The sequence below is a fragment of the Marmota monax genome, unplaced genomic scaffold, assembly GCF_021218885.2.
Source record: "Marmota monax isolate L192 unplaced genomic scaffold, Marmota_monax_Labrador192_F-V1.1 WCK01_AAM20220418_F8-fsc00010, whole genome shotgun sequence".
NCBI classification, from domain to species: Eukaryota; Metazoa; Chordata; class Mammalia; order Rodentia; family Sciuridae; genus Marmota; species Marmota monax.
Window position 1 is genome coordinate 3,280,959 of NW_026692321.1, and position 23,528 is coordinate 3,304,486.

At 42.6% G+C, this 23,528-nt stretch overlaps 1 long non-coding RNA gene across 2 annotated transcripts; it reads right to left on the bottom strand.

The window, feature by feature from the left end:
• Positions 1-4,373: 4,373 nt before the first annotated feature.
• On the bottom strand, positions 4,374-11,528 carry LOC124090807 (uncharacterized). Of its 2 annotated transcripts, XR_009226516.1 has the most exons (4): positions 11,436-11,510; positions 7,607-7,757; positions 5,838-6,155; positions 4,374-5,007 (listed from the first exon to the last, which is right to left on the bottom strand). It is a non-coding gene; the product is annotated as an uncharacterized LOC124090807 (long non-coding RNA). The 2 variants fall into 2 exon arrangements; XR_006851229.2 differs by lacking the exon at positions 7,607-7,757 and having other exon boundaries at positions 11,436-11,528.
• Between the last annotated feature and the right edge of the window lie 12,000 nt (positions 11,529-23,528).

Sequence of the window (23,528 nt, forward strand, 5' to 3'; positions counted from 1 at the left end):
CCAACCAACCAACCAACCAACCAAATGACAGGCAGAAAATAAACAAAGAGCCACTTCCGTCTCTGCAACCAAAGCAGTGATGGTAGAAGTACCGGATAGTTTTGATAAACACTCCCAAATCCCACAGACAGACATTATTTTTCAAGACTTCTTTCTCACCTGAGCAAATTTTTCCTGTGAAACTCTACCTTTCTTTTAATTACACTACAGTGGGTATCTGTCCTTGGGACTTAGCAATTTCTTAACACGCTCCTTCCCTGTATGGAGTTGGGAGACCAAGACTTGACTTAGGACCTTTGAAAATAAGACTCTCTCAAATCTCAGTTTCAGAAGGCACATTCCTCTATTGTTTGATAGACATGCACTTTTATTTCTTTAGACTTAATTGGTGGCTAGATGTCAAAGGAGAGCTATGCCCATTCTTTTTACCTGAATCATTGGGCCCAACAAAATCAGTTCATTAAATTTTTTTGGCACTTTAACAGTGTCATGACCCCCTTGATTTGGTCTCTGTCACAAGACTGTATTAATAAAACCATGAGTCAACATTTGAAGGCTGAGAACAAGTAACATTTTCCAACTCATTTCCAAGTCTCTGAATCATGAACTTTTTCCAATTTTGAACTGGACAAGTCCTTTCTGATCTCAAATTTTTTCATAGACTTTCATCGGGTGTAACCATTAGCAACCAATTCACACTACCCAAGTCTCTCTGCCCATTTACTTGCCTAAAGCTATGGTTTTATTAGGACATATCTGTCTTCCAAGGCACTGCAGATGGCAGCTCTGCCAGTGTTTGCTGCATTCCCACGGGGGCCATCCAGCCACAACCCTGTGAAGGGTCTTTCTGCTCACTGTCCGTCTCTGAAGTCAAGAGCCGCATACTTGAGAGTTCCTGTGAGGGAGCTATTCCTCCTTTGATACCAATTTCTATCAGTTAAGCTGAGCTGTGTTATACCACAGGATCAGACAACCCCCCGAATTAAGCAGCTCAATTTTTATAAAAAGTTTCTCTCTTGCTCACACTACCTGCCCGTAGGTAGTGGGACCCTCTTACCTCAGTTGATCAAGGATGCAGACTGTGAAACCTGTCATCTTCGGGGCATGCTTTAAAGATCCTAGAAGTGGAGAGGGAAGAGAAGGTGAAGTTTCCATCTGGAAGTAAAGAGTCTCCCCCACCCAGTGACTAAGGCCTGAGTCACCTACGAGCAAGGAGGGGCGGTTCTCTCCTCAGGAGAAGGTGAATATTTGTGAACGTGGAGGAGATGTGAAGTAGTAGGAAGTGTTACGGAAGATCTTTTATGAATATTTAACCAGAGAAATGTAATTCGGTGTTAGCGCTGAGTAAAGGAATCTGCATGTGCTGTCTACTCCAGACGAGAGAGAAGAAACTTGACACAGTGTCCAACAGAAAGCCAGTAGGATATGAGGTCATGGAGGACTGTGGGCAGAGGCCACCCAGTGGTAAGATGTCCTGAGTGCTTTGATAGAAACAGGCAGAAACTGCAAGGACGGGGGTGGGGGGGTCCTGTGTGAGCACTGTGGAAGTTTCCTTGGAGAGGTCGGACAATAGACACTGATTATGATCTTGCAGTTTGGGAACTTTGAGAATAAGGAGGAGGTTTTTTTCCAACAGCAGACCATGGAGCTAAGCCCAGCCATTCTGGGGCATAGAGAAAGGAGGACAGCAGAGAAGTGGGTACTTCAAGAGCTGGCAGTGCTGTGGCTCAGAGCCTGGCCCTGCCAGCCTGCAGGAAGGATCTCCATTTGCAGGGGAATCTTTCGTCTTCCTCCTTGTTACTGGTGGTATTTTTCATCAATAGCAGTAGGCGTCCAACAACCTGACTGGATCCGCTCAATCTGTGTCCTTGGACCACCCCCACGCCACCACCTTAGAACCATTCTTCTCTCCTTATAATTACCTCTTAATAACTACATCAATTCTTATATTTTCTCAAGAAACTGAAGTAAATAGAGGTTCATCTCAATTTCTATAACCTTGATTCTGGTTTGTATTAGATCTTGCTGGATTTATTGCAGGAGCCTCCAGAGAATTCTTAATGTGTTCTTACGTAATTCATTCTTGAATCACAAATGAGCTCATGCTGCTCTCCTGTTTTCTCACACGTGATTCTTGCCCTTCCTGATATTTCCCTGGTTCTGCCCCTCTTCCCGGGCCCTCTTGACCCAGCCCTCTGCCACCCCAGCTCTCTCACTTTCTCTTTTCACCAAGCCCTACAATGCCCGCCACCACCCTCTTCTGCCCATCTTGATGCCTCATGCCCTGCCACACTCTGTCGGATTGCAGCTCTCCAAGAAGGAACTCCCTTGCTTCTCTTCCTGACTCCCCAGCATCCTGCTCCCCACCTCCCCTGGGCCTTTGTGGGTGCTGCTACCTCTGTCCTGACGGTTCTGTCGGCCCCCAGCTCACAGCTCGGCCCCCAGCTCTTAGCTCTCTGTGGATCTCTTCCTTCAAGGGGACTTCCCTCTCACCCCACTAAAGTGGTTTTCTTTTCCTTCTTTCTTAAAACAGAGCTATTTTTCATTCATTCAGTTAGCACCACTTGTCAATCTTCTCTGGTTGGCTGCTGTTCACCGCCGCCGTGGCTGCGTCGGTTTTGTTTGGGGCTTGTGCCTCATTAAGATATATTCTCCAAGGCAGAGCCTGCCTACAGCATTTTGCCCTCAATATTGAGTACACAGCCTGGCACACAATAAATATTTATTGAATAAATGACACCTAGGAACATAGCCCAAGGCCAAGGGTGGCCCCGGGTTTGCCATCTGTGCCAATCAAATTAACATGCTGGTGCAGTTTCAAGACTGAAATACGTTGAATGCAGGTGCTGGGAACATAAAGAGGATTTCCTTTCTGCTCCTCCTTGAGCTCACATCCTGGTTTTAGAGGTTATCTGCAGGATTGAAACGTACCTCATACTGGCAAAAGTGAAGCTTCAAGTTAATAAATGTCCTGAAATCCTTTATGCTACTCAATAAGTTTGAGAAGACTTCTATTTAGCATGGCAGATCTTTTTCACTCATCTCATCCAAATACTCACAAAGATAAAGTAAAACCTATCAACACAGGATGTTAAAGATAAAAATGGACCACAGATTCAATAAGGGACAATATTGCTTTTAAAAATACATTCTATTGTGTGTAGGTACTGTGAAATGTATTCTTGGACTAAACATCTCACTTTCTATCCTGCACGTCAAAATAAATCAGCTGGCTCCAAAAATGCTAGGAAAAGACTTCTGAATACTTTTCTGAAGGATCTCAGAATTTGCACTGACTACAAAATGAGCCAAGATACAACCCAGCAAAGAAAAATAAGTAAACAAAACCAAATAATGATAAACACAGGCCCAGACCCTCTTACTGAAATGATGTGTCATCTGCATCAACCACAGTCCCACACTTGCACTGGCCCTCATCTCTGCTTCCATGCAGACCTGCAGCCTACAGAATGGGAGGTGCGAAGGGAGCTTGCAGACCAGTGTGGCATCTGGCCTTGCTGACCCTTCAGGAAGACTGCTTACTTTTTAATTTGAGAAACTAGGAAGTGGCCCAGAACAGCTCATAGGACAATGTGCACAATTTGTATTGACTTTTCTCTAAAACTCAGCCCAAAAGAAATGGCAGACTGTTCCTAGCTGCACCATGGTCGGAGAAACTGGCCAACCAGATAATTCAAATCCAAGACAGTAGAATAAAACAGGAATACTTCCACTTAACATAAACTTAGGGAGTTCTGAGCACTTAGATCCAAAGTTAGAAAGACCTATGAAAGACGTAAGTTGGAAGTGCCCGAGAATATTAATCCTAGGGTGACTACCATGCTTGGAAAGGTGGCTTTTCCAATCAAGGGTGAGAAATACGGCAGATAGCTACAAAATTCTACCTGATGAGAGCAAAAGGAATGTGTAAACTGAATAAAGAAAAAACAAATAAAAATAAGATACCTCTTATTACAACAGATAGAACAGTGTGCTGCTAGTTACATACAGCATTAAAGTCTTACATTAAAGTACCCCGTTCGACACAGATATAAAAAATATAGATATAAAATGGATATTTATTTGAGAAATTTGAGAAATAAGATTACTCCAAATAATACAAAAATAAACTCAAAACTAATAAAACTAATCAAAATATAGAAAATAACAAATGGCTAAGAAATTGTAAGAACAGACTGTAGCACGTAAGTGCAGAAAACACTGAAGCCATGAGGTCCATGCACTGCTAGGCCGGGAAGCGCAGAGCCCGAGAGGTAGCCCGATCAGGTTTAGATGTTGCTTGTGCTGGATGGATAATTTTCTGAATACTTTTAGGCTTTCAAAAATAGTAGCAAGAATGAGTAGAATGCTAATAAGAATGATACTAGGGATTTATTATTTTTCAACATTAAAAAAGGATAGATTCCATAATATTTAATAAGTTCTGGAGTACAAGTTCATGGACTGTTACCCAATTCATTTTACAAACTTTCAAAACACTGCAATCAATCAAAATTTGAAAAGGCAACATGTAAAAACAACAATTTTACACTGGGAGTTATACTAGGTCATTGAGTTCAATATTATGCCACTTTAAGACATGCAACAGCACATTCACTCATCATTAATTTAATATCTATCCAAGATCTTGTCTTTGACATGTCTACTGATCATAATTCTGAATTATGTTTTAGAACAAGCACCGTATCATGTGAGTGTCATGTTTTGGTTCCTTGAAAGTGAAAGTGAATTTGGAGACATTTGAGAAGCAATCTAGTCCAGAAGCATCAGGATGCAGTGTGTGGGGTTTGCTGGAAGGAGCGTGGAGATGTCAGTGTTGCTGCAGGCTCTGGAGCAGGTCCTGGTAAGCAGTGAATGCACACGTGGTTTCAGCCAGTGTAGACTGAACAACCAATAGTGAGCCATCGTGGGAAGATGGCGCATGCGTGCGGCCCGGGTTCGATCCTCAGCACCACATACAAACAAAGATGTTGTGTCCCCTGAAAACTAAAAAATAAACATTAAAAAAAAATTTTTAAAAAAAGAGAGCTCAGCCGAGCCCTGGAGGGAAGGCTGGCGTCAAGACACTCTGCAGGGGGTCTGACTACAGACATCCCAGCCCTGCAGCCCCTCTGGCCACGGCCTGAAGTGTGGACACTGTGGATGCTGACAGCCAGAGACAGAGAAAGGCCAACCAGGAATCTGAACAACCCTTGCCTTCTCAGGTCAGCCAAGAGAGGATCAGAGTGAAAAGAAAGGGGGAAAGGGACAGAAGTGACCGGGGGCTCTCAGTCCACCCCCAGCTGCCTTTTCACCACTCACTCCGGAGCCTGGGAAACCCTCACCCAGGGATGACTGGGAGGAGATGGAAGCAGAAGAAGAGCAGAAAAATGAACTACCTAGCTGTAAATTTATGCATAACTAATTAAAACAAATAAAATTTTAAAAAGATATATATAAAAACATGAAAACAAACAAAAATATTTCTATGATCTGTAAAATAAACATTCACACACAGAGCGATACTGTTTGGAACATGAAAATTGCATAATTGCACAACTTCTATAATAAACCCTGAATTTCTTCTCTAATGACTTTATGGATTAAAGTAAGTCCAGTGAACTACCTAATGGGAGAAGTGACTGTGAGGACAAGGCACCCCACAAGCTGCCATTCTTGCCAACAAAAATAGAGGTGGGAAGAAAATGCAAAGATTAAATTAAAAATGAGTTGCTGATGTTACAGGAGAAGGGAAAGAAGCGTGCTGTGAAACGGTCCCCTAGACCCTGCCTGGAAGCCACATCTGTCCTGACAATTCAGACAAGCTGATGAATTACCTTTTTATTTTCAGTCTTTAAGCAGAATTGAGTGGTGTGTCCATCTGTGCTTTGTGGTTGAAAGTGGATGATCATAACTAGCTGACGAGAGCGTAAAGGTGCAGCCCGGGCTCTCTGGTAGCACACAGTTTTCAGCAATGGAAATGTCCCCTTCTGTTTTGCTTGGTGTTGGGGTCACCAAATACGACCTGTGAGCATGTGAAGTATGGCTAGTGCAGTCAAGGTCTGACTTCTATTTTATTTCATTTTAGTGAAGTTAAGTGTGACTCGTGTAGACACTGGCTCCTGCTTCGGATGGTGCAGTCCTATGATGATTATCTGTGCAAATTAAAGTAAGAAAGGACTGTTTTGCAATACAAATTAAAAATATCTTTGGCAACATCTTACTTCATGTTAGAGAGCATGCCCTGGGAAAATAATTCTTTCACTTAACTGGAAAAGGCACAAATTGGTGCAAATTTATAAACTATCCTTAAAATGAATCTTCAATTTGTATCAAATTCATAACTTCAGCCCAGTAATTCCAGAAACTTCCAGGTAGCTATTCCACCAAAGTAGTCAAACATGTAGGTAGTAATTTGTATATGAAAACTATTACACTTGTTATTTTAAAAAATTTAAATATATAAATGAATAATAGAAAGGATTGCAATTAAATAAGAAACAATAGAAATAAAGAAAATATGGGTACTTTGAATTTAGCTATTATGCCTGTATTTAAAGTCAAATTTGATATAATTAATCATTAAATTGCAGAATATTTACCATGTAATATATATATATATATATATATATATATATATTACATGGTAAATATATATATATTTTTTTTTTTTCAGGGGGTTATGGATTGAACTCAGGGACACTCAACCACTGAGCCACATCCCCAGCCTAGTTTGTATTTTATTTTGAGACAGGGTCTCACGGAGTTGCTTAGTGCCTCACTTTTGCTGAGGCTGGTTTTGAACTCACGATCCTCCTATCTCAGTGTCCTGAGCTTCTGGAATTACAGGTGTGCACCACTGTGCCTGACCACTTAATATATTTTTGAAGATACAATTATCTGTCTATATAGAGATACACCTTCATAACATATAAACTATTTAATATAATATTAAATGTAACTATATATGATTATATATCACATTAATATAATAAATCAATGTGTTGTTACATTGTATATTAATGTATACGATATTCTAATATTATATATTTTATTACTATATCAATTATTATATTAATGTAGTTTTATATATTAGCTAAAATATTGTATTACTATATTTTTACCATATATTTTACTAATATAATGAAATTTATTACATTATATATGTAAAATATTATAAATATATTTAGCCAATAATACTAATATCTACTGATTTTTCAAAATAATTTGGTATAATATGGAATAAAAACACTCCCCTTACATTTATTCTTGTTTTACATTTAAGAAATTTTAATAAAAAGAATTAAATTTATAAATAAAATCAGTTCTCAAATTTTAACACCAGCCTATAATATACAATATATACATAATATATAACAATATACAGCTCTTTTACTCTTTAGTAGATTGAAAAGGTAAAGCCCAGTATAATTAAGTTACTTTGATCAAGATCATAATGTTTCAAATAGTCACTCCAGAAAGAGAACTCTGCTGTTGTGTTTGTTGTTAAGTGATGTTCTCTCTAATAAGGTCATAGAGACCTCCTGAGTTCGAGTCTCCTGTCTGATAAGCCACCATCACCATCATCTAGTAATAATCAACCTACTCAAAAATAAACTGCACTGGCAATTTGCAGAGTTGAGTTCCTTTGTCAGCAGAAAGTGTGCTTTCTGCTTTCATGTCTTTGGAGAGATTTTCAAGTAGTCACTCAGAATATGTCCAGAAGCATGGCGTCCGTCCATCTTGTCTGTACACAACTGCTCCGAGAGTAAAATGAAATTTTTAGGTAGATGCACACACAAGCTGAGACGTGTTTAAAGGCTTGCATGATTCTGTTGTTGTGGATAAGGTTAGGAGAGATGACGAAGAGCAGATGGCATGACCTTGCCCCTGACAAAGAGCACACCCTCCAGACCACCTGCCTGAGGTCACACAGCAATGGTGGCAGGAAAGACACTGGCACCATTGCTTCCAGGTCCCTGCCTGATATTTGTTGCTGAAATCCACTGACAGGAGCAAAGGCAAAACGATCACCTTTGCGGAGTCTCCAGGAAATGCAGTCTCAATCAGCTAATTAGGAACACGTCTTCAATGGATTCCATTTCCTCAGTTGTGCTGCAGCCTGCCTTTTGTTTGAGAGGGAAGACACTGAAAGCTTCTAATTGGACTCTCAAGTTCACAATCCAAAACCAGTGAGCGATGTTAATAGTTTTGTGCTCACTCTCTTTTCTACCAGGCACACAAAGCAGAGCACTTTTTATATCTTGGGATTGAATGTCCTCTGAAATAACAGTGGTAATACTGATTTGTCAGATCTGTGCGGTGCTTTGCATCATCCCATTCTGGGGTGCTTTGTTTTGCAGCAATAGAGGGCTAGAGCAGAAAGTGGTCTGGAAATAGGGAGGGCTGTGACAAAGCCCTGGAGCATGTGGCACTGGCTTCAGGAAGGTGCAGCTGCAGAGGCTGCCAGGGCACTGAGGAGCTCATTACTGGGGGCTGGAAGGCAGCGATAAAACCAGTACCGGGGGCTTAAAAGATGGCGACCCGTGTTTTATAGTAAGAACAAGTGGCGAGACTGCAGAAGATAGAAAATGAACCAAATTAACCTAGGTATGCAGATAAGGTTTCTAGGCAGAATATGGAAAGTGCCAATTGGCTTCTGTTAGCTCCATATGATTAGATATGGGAGGATGAAAGTGAGCTAAAGAAAGATCTACTCACTATGCAAGCAGAATTTCCAATCCAGACTTATTGGGTTGGAAAATAAAACTGTTACATTTCTAGGCTCTCTAGCTGGCAAAAGACTCTCAAAGTAAGAAATGGCCTCAGGGAAAAGAGGAAAATAAGGATGTGGTCACAGATCCTGTGTGAAGACCCTGGAAGAACTCCGCTGAGCATGTTGCCTGGGCTAGAAAGGAGCACCTCTAAGAGGACTTGTGCGTGTCACCTTCCTGTGGCTGGGCACTTGGCCTGTGGTTCTCTCAAAAGGAATCATGAGGGTGGCTTTTGAAATAGAGGGTGACTGTTGGGTTTGCAGAAGGGGCTGTGTCCGTTTGGGCTAACAGGGGGCAGATGTCATTCAAAAAGAAAAGTGACTGGTGGGGCTCTCAACTTCCTGCAGTGGTCAGGAGGCAGGAACGCAGCTCAGGGGACAACATGGCCTATTTCTAAGGGGCGGGGGTGATGTTTTGGAAAGAAAATTTCCAGAGGGTGGAACAAAGAAACATGTAAAGCCCTGAATTAGAGAACTACAGTTGTGTTTTAAGGAACAGAACTGGGCCTAAGCAAGAGGATTTCCTGGGCCCAGCTGAACAGGGTCCTTTTACCAACAAGTGATCACCTGGCTTTCTAAACTGCCATGGACCAGTGACTTCTATGTGCATCATGTCCCCTCCCCTTTATAATAGCTGTCCTGGTCCTCTCACTGCCACATATAGAAACAGATAATGACCTTTAGTTCACTCATCTCTGGATTAAGGAGAGAGGCATCCACAACCTAATCTATATCTGTGTCTGATTAGATCATGAGATATGAACTTGGAGCTCTCTGTTGTGGTCTGATGAGGTCTTAGGGGTCTTGTTAAGACCTGAGTGTGTTTGCAAGTGGAGGGTCATGTATTGATGCGGCCAGAGACGGGAGTGTCCGTCATTATATTAAAGCCACTAGATGTGCACATCTCCCATGACCCATGTTCTGATTGACCATCTCTCAAACTGTCTCTGGGGTCAGCCATGGAGCTTGTTCTGGCCAATGGCATGAGCAAATATGAGGCCAGAAAATGACCACTAACCTGCTACTGTGATTGGGATCTTACCATCCTGGACACAGCTGATCCTGTTTGAGGAAGCCACATGCAAACAAGCCCTTGGAAATGAAGACCCAGGAACGAGACCCAGCCACCCACTGAGCCCCGTCTGCAGCTATGCCCCGCTGGGTGCCAGCATGAGGAATGGCTCATGTGCCTCCAGCTGGAGGGTGTCAGCCCACAGGAGCCTCATGAGAGGTGATAAGTCATCCTTTAAGTACCAGGATCTGTGAGTTTGCTACTTAGCAAAAAGCCACAGGAACGGGCTTTGCAAAGGCAACTAATGAAATGAGAATGTGAGCAACATCTTCAAAACTCAGCAGAGGAAGAGTTACTTTTCACCTGTATCTAATTTGCACCCAAACCCTCAGCTAAGTAAAGGGGTACAATAATGCCTTCAGATGAGCAAGGTCTCAAGATTTACTTCCTCTGGAATCTGTGTTAGAAGATGAACTCCAGTAAATGCGGAATTACATTGAGAAAGAGGAAGAGATGGATTCCAGAAAGATACATCTAACTCAGAAGACAAAAACATGTGAATAAGATAATTCCCAGGCTGGCTGTAAAGGAAACTCCCATGGGAACAGCTCCACAGGGGCCCAGCTCCTTAGAGGAGGGAGACAGAAAACTCCCGATAGATGTCTGCAAGAAAAAAAAATAAATAACCCAGCATGTGAAGAGCCGACTTTTCCTTCTATTAGGGAGGCAGTGGGTGCATTGATTATGACTCCTTAGAAATCTAAATGGATATAAAGAGACACAGCATTAATTCCAGGGAGAAAAGTCGACAAGAAAGAAACTGATTGTCATGATGGATGGAAGCTGGCGCTGCTTTGGGAAAGGGAAAGTGGACGTGTGTCTGTGTGTGCTCACGTGCCTCTGTGTGGCAGCAGCAGGTGAGAGGTGTGAGAAGCCACATCTGCACCTTACACTTCAGGACTCATCAGATACTGTCCACCAAGGAAACCCAAGAAACAAAGCATGTGGATGCTCTATAGCACTGCATGGTGACCACAGGACAAACCAGCCGGAAGAGGTGGCAGGAGCCACCTCTGAGTGGTGGGCATGGAGGTGGGAGAAGTGGGGCTACCTGCTGTCTCTGTGGCAGACATCACAGAGCTCCTTGATACCATGCGCTTGGACCTCTTTGAATACATTGAAAGAAAATCTGTGATTGTGATTCAAATTCACAATTGCTAAAGCTGGTGATTCTTGCTTCTCTGGACTAGCTGCCAGGCCAGGGAGGCTTTGTGAGGAAAGATAAGAAATAATGGAAGGGTAGAGTGTGACTCAGAAAGCAGAAACCATGGGAGGGGTGGAAAGAAGCGCATCTAACTCTACAAATCCATTCCCAGAATGTCCAGGCAGAGGAGATCGGAGCAGGACACACGCCTTCCGGGACTGAAGAATTCAGGTGGACAGTGGGAGAGACAGATTCTGAAACTGACACTGTCCCTTTGCACAGCTTTTAGCAGGAGCCCTGAAGTCAAGGTTACACATAACACAATGAGCTGTGCAGAAGGGGACAATCAAAATTTAACTATTGTGGGGGGAAGATGAGAAGTCTTGAAAGCACCAGGGACAGGGGAGTGAGGAGGGAGAAGCCAAGAGATTAACAAGGATAGTTACCCATGGCGCCAGGGTCCAGGTGAGGAGTGGAGGAGGACAGCGGCCACTGCCACACAGGCTGTCTCCTGGTTTGCAATCTCTGTTACGAAATGAGATCATTTCAGTTAAATAACTGTATGTGGCATAATCATGTGCTGCCACCCCTTCATTTTCGAAATTGCTGTCCCCAGGACAGAGGTCAGAGAACAGAAAGAACATCTGCTGCAAAATAAATCAGAGATGGTCTGGTTCATTGCTCCTGCATCTGTCAGAATGTGCCCTGGTTTCTGCAGTCTCCTCCCAGGGCAGCAGCCTACCTGCTTCCTGGGAAGGTCGTCCTTCTCTCAGGTGTCTATAGAGCATGCCTTTGCTGATCCGCATAGCCAACAAGCACCACTGACCACCTACCTCTCGTGGGGATGTTATTTAAGGAGATAAACGAGAAATGAGTAAAGAAGTGGCATGCAGGGAGCTCAGGTGTCCGGGAGCTGCTCTGGAAACCACCCAGAACCTCAGACACCTGGGATGGAGCGGTCCAGGAAGGCTGCTCTGTGGAGAAGAGAGCCCATGCCAACGAAGAAGAATGCCATGAAGGGACCACCCGGTAATGATCATGGGGAGAAGGAATTTTTTTTGGCGAACAAATTTGGAAAAAAAAAAAAAACACCAGGGTGGCCACAGAGATGTAAGTTGGGATTGGAGAGTTCACGCAGGCAGCGTGTGCTCGAGTCAGGATGAGAGAGCGCCAGAGTCCTGCCTTGACTCATCCTTGTGTCTTGAAGTCACTTCACATGTCCTATTCAGACGTACTGATCCCCATATTGTCCTTGTTAATAAGCATGGCCACTCAGTTGTTCAAGTCTGTCTTCTGCATCCTCAATTACTCCCTTTTATTTAGCCCCAAATCAAAGTTTTGACCAAATTTAATTGACCCTCTACCAAAGCACGTGCTATTACCTACTGACATCACTCTTCATACCTCCATCCAAGATTCCTCCCCTCTTCGTGTCTTGCTACAATTTACTCTTCAGGTAGCGATGAGGGCAAGCTTATATGACAATAATCAATCCATGTCATTTTCTTGATGACAGCTGCCCAATGATGACTCAATAACAGTCTGTAAGATAGGAAGCAATCATATAAATTTGGTTAAATGAAGTGCTAGAGATCATGCAAATAATTTACTCATTCAATAATATTTATCCACTTCTTACTACTACTAGGAATATAATAGTAAGCAAAAATAAATAGATGATTTTTATAGCCTTGACATCAGAGAGGTTTGAGCAGAGGGGAAGAGAGACATTTCAGATAGAAATAAAAAATGAATTGTGATAAATGTTGTGAAGAAAAAGAACAGTGCTGTAGGGCTGGGGTTGTGGCTCAGTGGTAGAGTACTTGCCTAGCAGGCATGAGGCTCTGGGTTGGATCCTCAGAACCACATAAAAATAAATAAATAAAATAAATGCATCGTGTCTGACGACAACTAAAAAATATTTTTTTTTAAAAAAAAGAGAGCAGTGCTGGGAGAGAGAACAATGGAAGCCTAGTTTGGACTTAGGGGACAGAGGGGTCCTTTTTGAGGAAGGAATGCCTGAGCTGCTTCTGGAAGATGAACCGTAGGGAGGCAAAGAATCTGGGCCTGAGATGGGAAAGAGCTTGCTGTGTTTGAAGGAGGGAGAGCCCAAAGGAATGGACGGTAAGTGGAGGCTGTGGAGATGGATGGTAGCCGTCCACACTGCTCTCCACTCTGGGATGGGGGAGTTTGGGTCTCACTGGAAGTAGAATGGGAAATTACTCAGCCGCTAAGAGCAGGACATTATTTTACTTAAGTTTCCAAATCTGACTGAATTCCGGGTAAAATACTGTCTAATGGCAGAGTGGCGACAGAAGCAGGAAGACATTTTAGGAGGCCCTTGCAAATGTTTAAGAAGATGTTGATGGACTTGAATGGAGACTGTGTAGATGGAAAGACAAAGGCAGGTTGGGACTTGAGAATGAGTCAGTCATGGAGATGAGGAAGAGTTGACAAAGAAGTTCCAGAGCTAGGTCTGGTGGGAATTCCAGTCCCAGCCTCCTCATGTCCATACCTATGGTCCTAACGTGAGTTCCTAGTCCTTTTCTGTTGTTATACCAAAAGCTGGGTGAATTATAAAGAATCGAATTTACTTTAGCTCACGGTTTTGAAAAGCATGGCACCCGCATTTTGTGAAAGCCATCTTGGTGCATTATAACATGGCAGAGGGTGCCACGTGGCAAGGCAGAGCCAGCACACCAGAGAGAGCCCACTTTTATAACTGAGCCATGCTTTAACAACCCATTACTCCAACCACGAGGGCACAACGTTCAGGACCCAAGCACCCCCACAGGTCCTATCTCCAAATATCACTAACATACAAATTTGAAGATTGGGTTCTCTGATTCTTTTATACTTTCTTGTCTTCTTTGGCTTGATGGAGAATTTGTACCATTCCAATTTTTGCCTCTTTAACAATTTGGATATCTAGAAATTACCTGATGCGCTCTCCACTTATCAAAGGTTAATGTTAATACTTTCCTCTATCATCTCTTAGCCAGTGACTTTTAAATACAGTGTGCATAACTATTTTATGTATAACTAATTTGCAGTTTGTACCTGCATCCCATATCTGTAGGACTGCATTTCTGTTTTTCTCTCCTTCTCATGCACTATAGCTTGTCTTATAATGGGCCTGTTGATTTTCATTTGCTGACAATAATACTTACAGTATTTTTAGGAATAATGGGAGGTATGTGAAAACAATATTTCTTACCAGAAGACTTCCTTTTCTATTAGTGTATAGAAACATTCCAAAATCACTTTAATTTCAAATTTCACGTTTGAGACACAAACCCAAGCTGGGACCCACACAAGGACCAATGAACCCCAGGTCTAACCTGTGGTTGTGGCCGCTTTGGATGTAGCTGACAGTGTGGGTGCACGTCAGGCAGGTGTGGGCTGTTTGTAAATTCCTCCAGCCCATCAACTCAGCTTCTCTGCTGTTTCTTCTCTGTTTTCATGTGGTGCTGAGGATCAATCCCAGGGTCTCCACATGCTAGGCCAGCACCCTACCACCGAGCCCCAGCCCCAGCCCCAGCCCCAGGCCCCTGCTGCTTCTTCTTAGTTAGCAAGTGTTCTTCAGGAAAAGCACATTTGAATGTGATTCACTGCTTTAAAGTATCATCTTCTCTTATATTACATATCAATGACCACTACTATCTGTTAGTTCTTTGATTTCTTTTTTAGGATTTTCTCATATTTAATCCAAAATTTTTGCTATTTCTATCCTCTAGGAAGGGATTGTAAATTAATTACCTAGTTTGGTATTTCTAGAACTGAACTCTTAAAGTCAATAATAAAGAATAAAAAGGTCAGTAAAAAAATTTTCCATGAAGATCTTTTATTAGATTTGTTCCTTGTGTCTAATAAAATATTTGCTGATTTTGCCACTATTAAGATCAGTAAATTTTTTTCATAGTATTATTTATTTTTGCTGCATAAGATAAACAACAACAAAAATTGTCTTTTCATCAAGTAACTAAGTATCCAGTGACCTTGCTAATATACCACTACTTCTTACAAGTTTTTGTGAATGTCATGTGTAGGCAACTTTATTATATGCAAATAAGAATTTTTACTACTGCTTTGCTGTTTTGTTAGATTACTTATTTATTTTATTGTTATTGTAATGCATTTTCTGGTAGCTGGAGAAATTTTTGAAAAATTAGGGTTCATGATATGAGAAACTCCACCTTTTCTTAAGTTTAATGTAAATTACTCTAAATTCATCAATAAAAATGATATAAATTTTTGATAGATGCCTTTTCTCAGATGCCTCTTGTATTTATAGTTTCTTAAGAATTTGAGAATTTGAAAATGCTGACTGAATTTCTTGAATCTTTTCTGCATCTATTAGTATGATTATATACTTTAAATCATGAATGTGTTACATCAGGCCAATGGATAATTGGCTCCTGAGCCACGAATGCTTTACTTAGCTAAACCCTATTGCATCCTGTGTATGCTTGGCTAGGTGGAATAGTGAAGTTGTATTTAGAATTTTTACCCCATTTTTCATAGACAAAATTGGTTACTTTCTTTCCTCATGAAAACAATTAGAACTGATCTAATTACAGGCAAAGCCAGGAACTTCCCTATTCTTTTATGTTTCTTGTCAAGTTAAAAGAGCTTACTGAGAAAGCAGATTGTGTGAGTGTGTGTGTGTGTGTGTGTGTGTCTGAAGGGCCCAGGCTTTGTTAAGAAACCCACGTGGTTCACAGGGAAAGAGTCAGATGGGAACCCCTTTCAAACTGGGGTTACCTCCTTTCAGAAAAGCATGAGGTTTATAGACATTTATAATTCCCCCTACGTCACAGTTTGCATCCTAGATGTCCTTCCAGGCCAGGTGTCCAGGCTTCAGCCTGAGGGGGTATTGGGAGGTGTGGAACTTTCAGAAGATGGTCGGTCAGTGCAGGGATGGAAGTCCAGGAGCCTGGAGCCTGAGCCCAATAGTTCCACCTGATTTCCCGGAACAGACCAGCCTGTGCCGAGAGTCTGCCAGGCAGGTGGCCAGTGTCACAGCCTGGGCACTGTCACAAATGCCATGCAGGGAGGAGAAGAAAGGCAGTGGATGAAGGCCAGAGAACGCTGGCCCTGCACCCACCCCTCCACACTTGGTTTCTTCAGCATTTGGGCCTCTGCCAGGCCCCCACCCTCACATAAACCACAGTGACTGCCCAAGCATGTGCACCTACATGAACCCCATGTGTCGAGAGTCCAGTGAATTTCAACTTTTGTTAAATGACTCATAAACATTTGTCTCACAGAGGAAAAGACTGAGGTTCACAGAGGCCAATGGTCTTGTCCAAGGTCATCTAACTAAAACTTATATAGCCAGGATTTAGACCTAAACTTGTGGGTTCCAAGGTCACGTTCTAACCTTTGATAGGATTACAGCTGCAATAACTGATTTTCCACCAATTTCATAAATTGAGGAGCTGCCATACAGAAAGCCATACAGGAAGAAAAAGTACAGGAAATTTCTCTGTAACAGAATTTAAAAATTAAAAGCATAACACAAATAGAATTCTCTATTGTAGATTTGTTTAATAAACAACAAAAAATCTTTCATTGACTACTATAATGAGTACCATATTTAACAAACAATATATAATCGTATGTGCCACTTAAAACACTTTACATACCATAAAAGCTTTTATCTTAGTGAGCACAGCCTTCATGGCCTATCCATAGTTTCGATTTTATAATTGAGGCTGCTGAGACCTCTAGTAAGTTATCTTAAACTGCGTGTTTGGTAAGTGGAAGAGTCAGTATTCAAATCCACAACTGGCTCCAGAGTTTGGTCTTTTAATCACTAAGCCATCCTCCTCTTTAATTCTGTAGAAATCTCAATAAATGAGGTGTGCCAATCTTTGCTTTCTTACATTGGGGATAGTGAGCCTAGTAAAGCCTTCTCTTTATAACTAACTAAAGGCCACCTATGTGAGCTTAGGACATGCCATCCACTATAGCACGTACAGTGGTATCCTCAAAGATATTACATTACAAAGAATAAATTCCCCTAGAATGCCCCCAGATAGCTGTCTCATTGAATTCTTCCTAATTTTTATAACTCTCCTATTTATGTCTTCTGCTCTCTTCTGTTGGTTTCTATGGCTATGAATATATATTATTCATGACATTGTTTTATAAATAATTTTCTTGCTGTGCATCTCTGCAAGATTCTCTTACTCTCTAACAAAGTAAAATGCATAAGCTTTGTGACAGCAATAAGTTTCTCAGGATCTGAGTGTGTGATAGACTCAGTGGGAAGCCTCAGCTATAAGTGTCTACATGGCTGTATAAATAGTTGTCCCACATTATCTGATTCAAGAACCCCCAAGGATAGCACAATATGCAAATACTCTAGTCCCTTATATAAAATGGCATGGTATTTGCCTAGAACCTGGGCACATCCTTCTGTATACTTCCCATAACCTCCAGATGACTGATAATACCTAGTACAGTGTATGCTGTGTAGAGTTGTTGTATTGTTCAGGGAATAATGATGGCAAAAACAGTCTGTACACATTCAGTGCAGATGCATTTATTTTTCTGAATCTTTTTGAGTTAGTTGAATCTGTGGATGTAGAGCCTGTGGGCATGGAGGGCCACCTGGATGTGATCCTACAGTTGAGAGACTCTTAGCTTCCCAACCTGGGGCAGCAGCACTGGGCAGTATGGGGTGGGAGGGAGACATTGAACCTTCCAGATGGAGGAAGGAGCCACATACACAAGCACTTCTTTGGCTACTGGAGCAAGTCATCTCCAACCTGTGGAATGTCCCTCTGAGCCAAGCCCCAAGGACTAAAGCAGTTGCAGCCTCCACCAGGGAGGAGCAGAGTCTTCTGCAGAGCAGGACCCAACACAGGCTTTGATGCTTCAGCGGGGTGCAGGTTTTGGCTCCTGAGCTCCTGAAAACCACCTTTCCCAGGGGTGGCCTGAACTGGGCCTCAAGCCTGCACTGCTACTGGAGGTGCGGCTGGCTCCGGAGTTTCACCTGGCAGTAGCTCACTCCTCACCTGCTGCCATCTCAGGTTGGGATTGGGACTCTGGGTGTGGAGTCCCCAGATGCTTCTCCTGTCCCTCTGCTCCCAGGACTGATGGGGTTCTCAGGAGGACCCTGAGCCGCTGCAGCAGCAGCAGCAGCAGCAGCACTGGGGAAAGGTTAGAAATGTCCAGTTCCTACTGGGTCAGATCCAGGAGCTCAGCAAGCCAGGTCTGCACGGGTGCCACAGGGGATTCTGAAGCACGAGCAAGTGTGAAAACCACTTAGGAATGAAGGGAAGGCCCCATCCCCTTAGGGAGCCCTGTCCTCAGAGCAGGTGACCAGAATCCTAAGAGAGCTCCACCTTGCATGTGGAGATGCCCCGGAACGCTCTCTCCCCAGCACAGCTGTTCTCCAGACACCACGTTGAGAAGAATGCCCAGGCCATTCCTCCGAAGGGACCCACAGGGACCAAGAGGCAAGGTGCACAGGTGGGTGCAGGGCCACCTGCCAGTTCCCGCCCTTGGCAAATCAGATTTACCAGACTGGCTTTGGAAAGTGCTGTGTTTGAGCATCTAAGAGATCCGTGCGAGAGACGCAGCCCTTTTACCAAGGGAGAAGTGAATTACATACGGACCTTGACTGAAGCCAAGCCGTAGTCATTACAGAGCAGGTCCTGTCGCCTGGCAGAAGCTGGTCAGAGAACTCTGGAACCACCTGGTTAGAAAGAGATTGAAGCTGACTGAGCCTAGCTCCTGTTCCCATGTCCCCAGCACATATGCACTGGGAAGTCCCCAAAGTGTGTTCCATCTCCAGAGAAATGTGCACCTGCAACATTTCCTCAGATGTCCTAGCCCTCTGTAAAAGTTCTGCCCTTTGGGGAGCAGGAGGGAGGTGATCCAAGATTGGTAAAATCTCGTGCACTGGGTAGTTTTCATTAGTGGTCAGTCCTTCCTCCACGGAACCTGGCACACCTTGATTTTCTGTTCTGTGAAAGTTTGTCTGTGCCAGGCCTGCCCCAGGTGAAATGATAGAGAGACGGTGTCAGGTTGAGCCACACAGTCTCAGGCCCTCTCCCCTGAAATGTCACCTAATGGAGGAGTTAGATATCAAACAACTAGAAAATTAAATGCTAAATTTCCAGTGTACAAGTATCTGAATTTCCGGAAGAAATCCCTTCAGGAAGTAAGCGATGCGTTTGAATGGCTCTTGTCATTCTCGCAGCTGAGTCACTGACCCGATGTGTGTCAAGTTATCCAATTTTATGTCATGCGGCTCAAACTTGCATCTTGCCCCTTCCCCCAGGGGGAAAGCCCTGCCAGGTGCCACAAGCAGCAGAAGAGAAGGCAGGCCCACCCTCCCACCATGGAGTTCGCAGTCTAGTTTAGGAGACTCCCTGTTCCAGCACAGAACGGGTGGCTGTCTCTTGTTCAGGCAAGAAATTTCATTTTTAAGGATGATGACATACTATGTCATTATGCAAGGTTAGAAGTCTCTTTTTTATCCCAAATATTTTCCTGAAAATGGGACAGCCATCCCATCCAGCTGCAGCAAACATGGATGCTCCAGGGAGGAGAGCCCCGGGCCCCTCAGCCCAGGCTGCCTCCACTGTCCCGGTCCCCACACTGCAGCACGGCTAGACCCGGGAGGGGGCAGCCTGCCCCCGAGCACACAGAGGACTTTCCAGAGGGAAGGGCCGTGAGGCCTCCAGGAGCCCTGACCTCCCAGCTTCCGTGAAATCAATGAAGAGCTACAGTCTTTGGGAGGAGCCTGCAGCTAGACATGAAAGGGTCCTTCTGGTTTTAAAGAAAGCAGAATGGACGGTAAATACCGTTCCTGAAAGAGAGATCCTGTCTGTGGCCTCTTCATTTGTCCTTGAATAATTCATTAATTATATGTGGACAATTCTTCCTGGGACTTGGGAATCGGAGGAGGGATGAGATAAACTCAGCCAGGCTAGGGGACCCCTGGTCCTACAGTCCTGCCATCTCCAGGCCCCTCAGAGTCTGCCTTGGCCTCTCTGAGAAATTCCTGTGTGGCTTACTAAAGCAGTCAAAGCCACTGCCTCCAGCCTGTGTGCCCGAATCCCGAGGAAGGCCGACAGTCTGGGCTGGCCTAGCCCCAGCTGGTCTAATGTGGCCCCCCATTCTTAGGTGACTCACCCAATGACAGCCCACTGATGATGACTCTGCCCTCTGGTTGTCTAGCCATAAACTGGAGGCTCCTCAGGGCCCTTGGACAGGATGCTCTCAGTGCTAGCGGTGGGATGCAATCTCGGATTCTTTTTCCCATCAATCCAATCCAATCTGCAATCTCCCAAGATATCTCAAAATATCTGGTTCACTGCTGGCTCCCTTCCTTATGTTTAAGCAAAGCTATGTATTTTCTGCCAATTCAATGGGTACTTGGGGAAAGAGAAGTAGTTACAATGTTCAGTCCACTTTCTTGATCCAGAAATCTGGGCCGTTTTCAAAGGCTCTGCATGTGGTTCTTAAATATTATGCTGAATCAACAAAGAATATGTTGCCAAACTGAAAATCTTGTGCAGTTGGCCGCTTCTCCACCATAGCACAGAACAAGGGTACACAATAAAATGATATGACATATAGAGTGTTTTAAAATTTTGTTGAATTATAGCTTGCATTGAGAAAAGTGTACAAATTAGCAGGGCTTAGCTCAGTCAATTTCACAAACTGAGCATTCCAGGTATCTATTACCCGGCTCTGAACGTCACCAGCAGGTGAGGACACCTGCCCTGGCTCTTGGCCTGCATGCCTCCCCCCCAGAGCAGCCATTGTCCTGACTCCATCCCTGCAGACTGGGAACAGAGATCAAAGAAATCACACAGTGTGTACTCCACAGAGTCTGGCTTTTAAGATTCAATGTTCCTTTCATAAGATGCTTCTGCTTCATGTATGGATTTGTTCATTTTCATTTCTAGCTTGTATTCAATGTAGAAAGGAACCACAATTAATCTGTTCTATTCACTGCTTCATGCAGCATTATAGAGAGATAACGCACATACCATATGATTCTCCCATTTCAAGTGTTTGTGTGGGCGTATGTTTTCAGCTCCGTTGGGTATATACCCAGAAGTAGAATTACCAAAACATAAGCTAACTCTGTGAAAAACTTTTTGAGGGATTGTCGAGCTGTTTTCCAAAGTGGCTGAATGATTTGACATCGCCACCAGCAGTGTCAAAGGGTTTTTGACTTCTTCACAGGGTCACCAGCACTTGTTATTGTCTCTTTTTAACTATTGCTGTTTTTATGGTATAAAATGATCTCATTATGGATTTGATTTTTATTTCTCTGGTGATTAATGATGTGGACCATCTTTTCACGTGCTCGGTATCCATTGTATATCCCCTGGGAAAAAAATGTCCATTAGAATCCTTTGTCCATTTTAAATTGGGTTATATGTGTTCTTGGTGTTGAGTGGCAGAATTCTTTATATATTCTACATGCAAGGCCTTTAACAGACATAGGATTTTCAAATATTTTCTTTCTTTCTGGGAGTTGTTTTAATATATTTTTTTTTATTTCAATATAATCCAATTTATCTATTTTCTCTTTTGTGACTCAGCCATTGGAATTATATTTAAGAAACCATTCTCCAATCCGAGGTCACTTAGACAGCCCTCTGTTTTCTCCTAAGGACTTTATAGTGTCAGCTCTTATTTTGATCCATTTTGAGCTCTTCTTTTTGCTTGGTTTGAGGAAAGTATCCAAATTTATTCTTTTGTGTATAGATATCCATTCCTCCCAATACAATTTGTTGAAGAGACCATTCTTTCCCCATTGAATGGTTTTGGCACCCTTGTCAAAAATCCATTGCTCATAGAAGGAGGGTTTGTTTCTTGAGTCCTAACTCTGTTCCCTGATTGAACATCTATCCTCATGGCAGTACCACGCTGCCTTGATTGTTGTATCTTTGTAGGAAGTTTTGGAAGCCTCCAGCTTTTCTCTTCTTTATCAAGATCGGCTTGGCTATTCTGGGTCTTGTGCATTTCCATATAAATTTTAGAATAAGCCTGTCAATTTCTGCACAAAAGGCAGCTGAGATTTTGGAAAGGATTGGACTGCATCTGTAGATCAGCTTTAGGATGCTTGCCATATTAACAGCACTGAATCTTCTGACCCAGAGATAGGATTTACCTTCTGTTTATGAAATCTTCAATTTCTTTCATGGATGTTTTATAGAGGTAGAGCACACAGTTTATGCTTTCTTTGTTAACTTTGCACTTACATGTTCTGCTTTACTGATGTTATGATAAATGGTATTGTTTTAATTTCATTTTCAGAATGTCCATTACAGAACTGCAACTGGGATTGAAACTTTAATCTTGTATCCTTCCATGATGCTGAATGAATCATTCACATTCATAGATATTTACAAATTCATGAGGATTTTCTATTTAGAAGGTCATCTCATCTGAGAACAGAAATTGATTTGCTTCTTCCTTTCTGATCCGTCTGGATATTTGGTTGTTTTTCTTCCTTGCCTAGAACCTTCAGTACAATAGAAAACGTAGTGAGAGAGGGGCGTGGGCACCCTTGCCTCACTCCTAGAAGCAGAAGGAAAGCCTTGGCCTTACATGATCACGTGCAGTATTAGCTATGTTTTTATTTTATTTTATTTTTTTTAGCTATCCTTTATCATGCTGAGGATGTTTCCTTCTATTTGCAGTTTGCTTACAGTTTTATCATGGTACTGCATTTTGTAAAATGATTTTCTTCCTCTAAAAAGTGATCATATGACTTTCACCCTTTAGTAACATGGTACCTTATACTAACTGACTTTTTTTATGTTCAGCCAACTTTGCACTCCTAGGAGAAGCCCTGCACTGCAGTGTGTGATGTGATTGCACATAATTCTGGATTCAATTTGGTAATGTTTTATTGAACATTTTTGCATTTATAGTCAAAATTTCTTTTCTTACGATGTCTTGTCTGCTTTTAGTACCAGGCAAGACTGGCCTTGCAGAATACGTTGAGTGTCCTCTCTTTGTCTATGTTTGGAAGAGTTCAAGAAGGAATAGTAATAAATTGTCTAATTGTAGAATTCTTCAGGGCAGTTCCCCAGGCCTGAGCTTCCCTTGTGGAAAGTTTTTACTATATATATATTTTTTTAATTTTACTAATCCAGTCTCTCTTTGTTTCCCATCTGTCCCAAAGTTCTATTTCCTCTTGAGTCCGCCTGGGTGGTTTGTGTCGTGCTAGGAATCTGTCCACTTCGTGTGAGCCATCTAACTTGCTACTGAGACTTGCTTGTTGTATTCTCACAATCCATTGCCATCGTGTAAGGGCAGTAGTAAGGTCCCTTCTTCTGTTCCTAATTAAGCCATTTAAGTCTTCTCTATTTTTTGGTTAGTGTAAGCTTTGTCAATGTCAATGAACTCTTAAAGTAATTGACTTTTGCTTTCATTAATTTTCTGTATTGCTTTTCTGTTTGCTAAATTACCTTGACTCCAGTTTTATTTCATTTCTTCTATTTGCATCAGGTTTAGCTTGTTCTTTTTCCCCCACTTTCTTGTTCTTTGTTTTT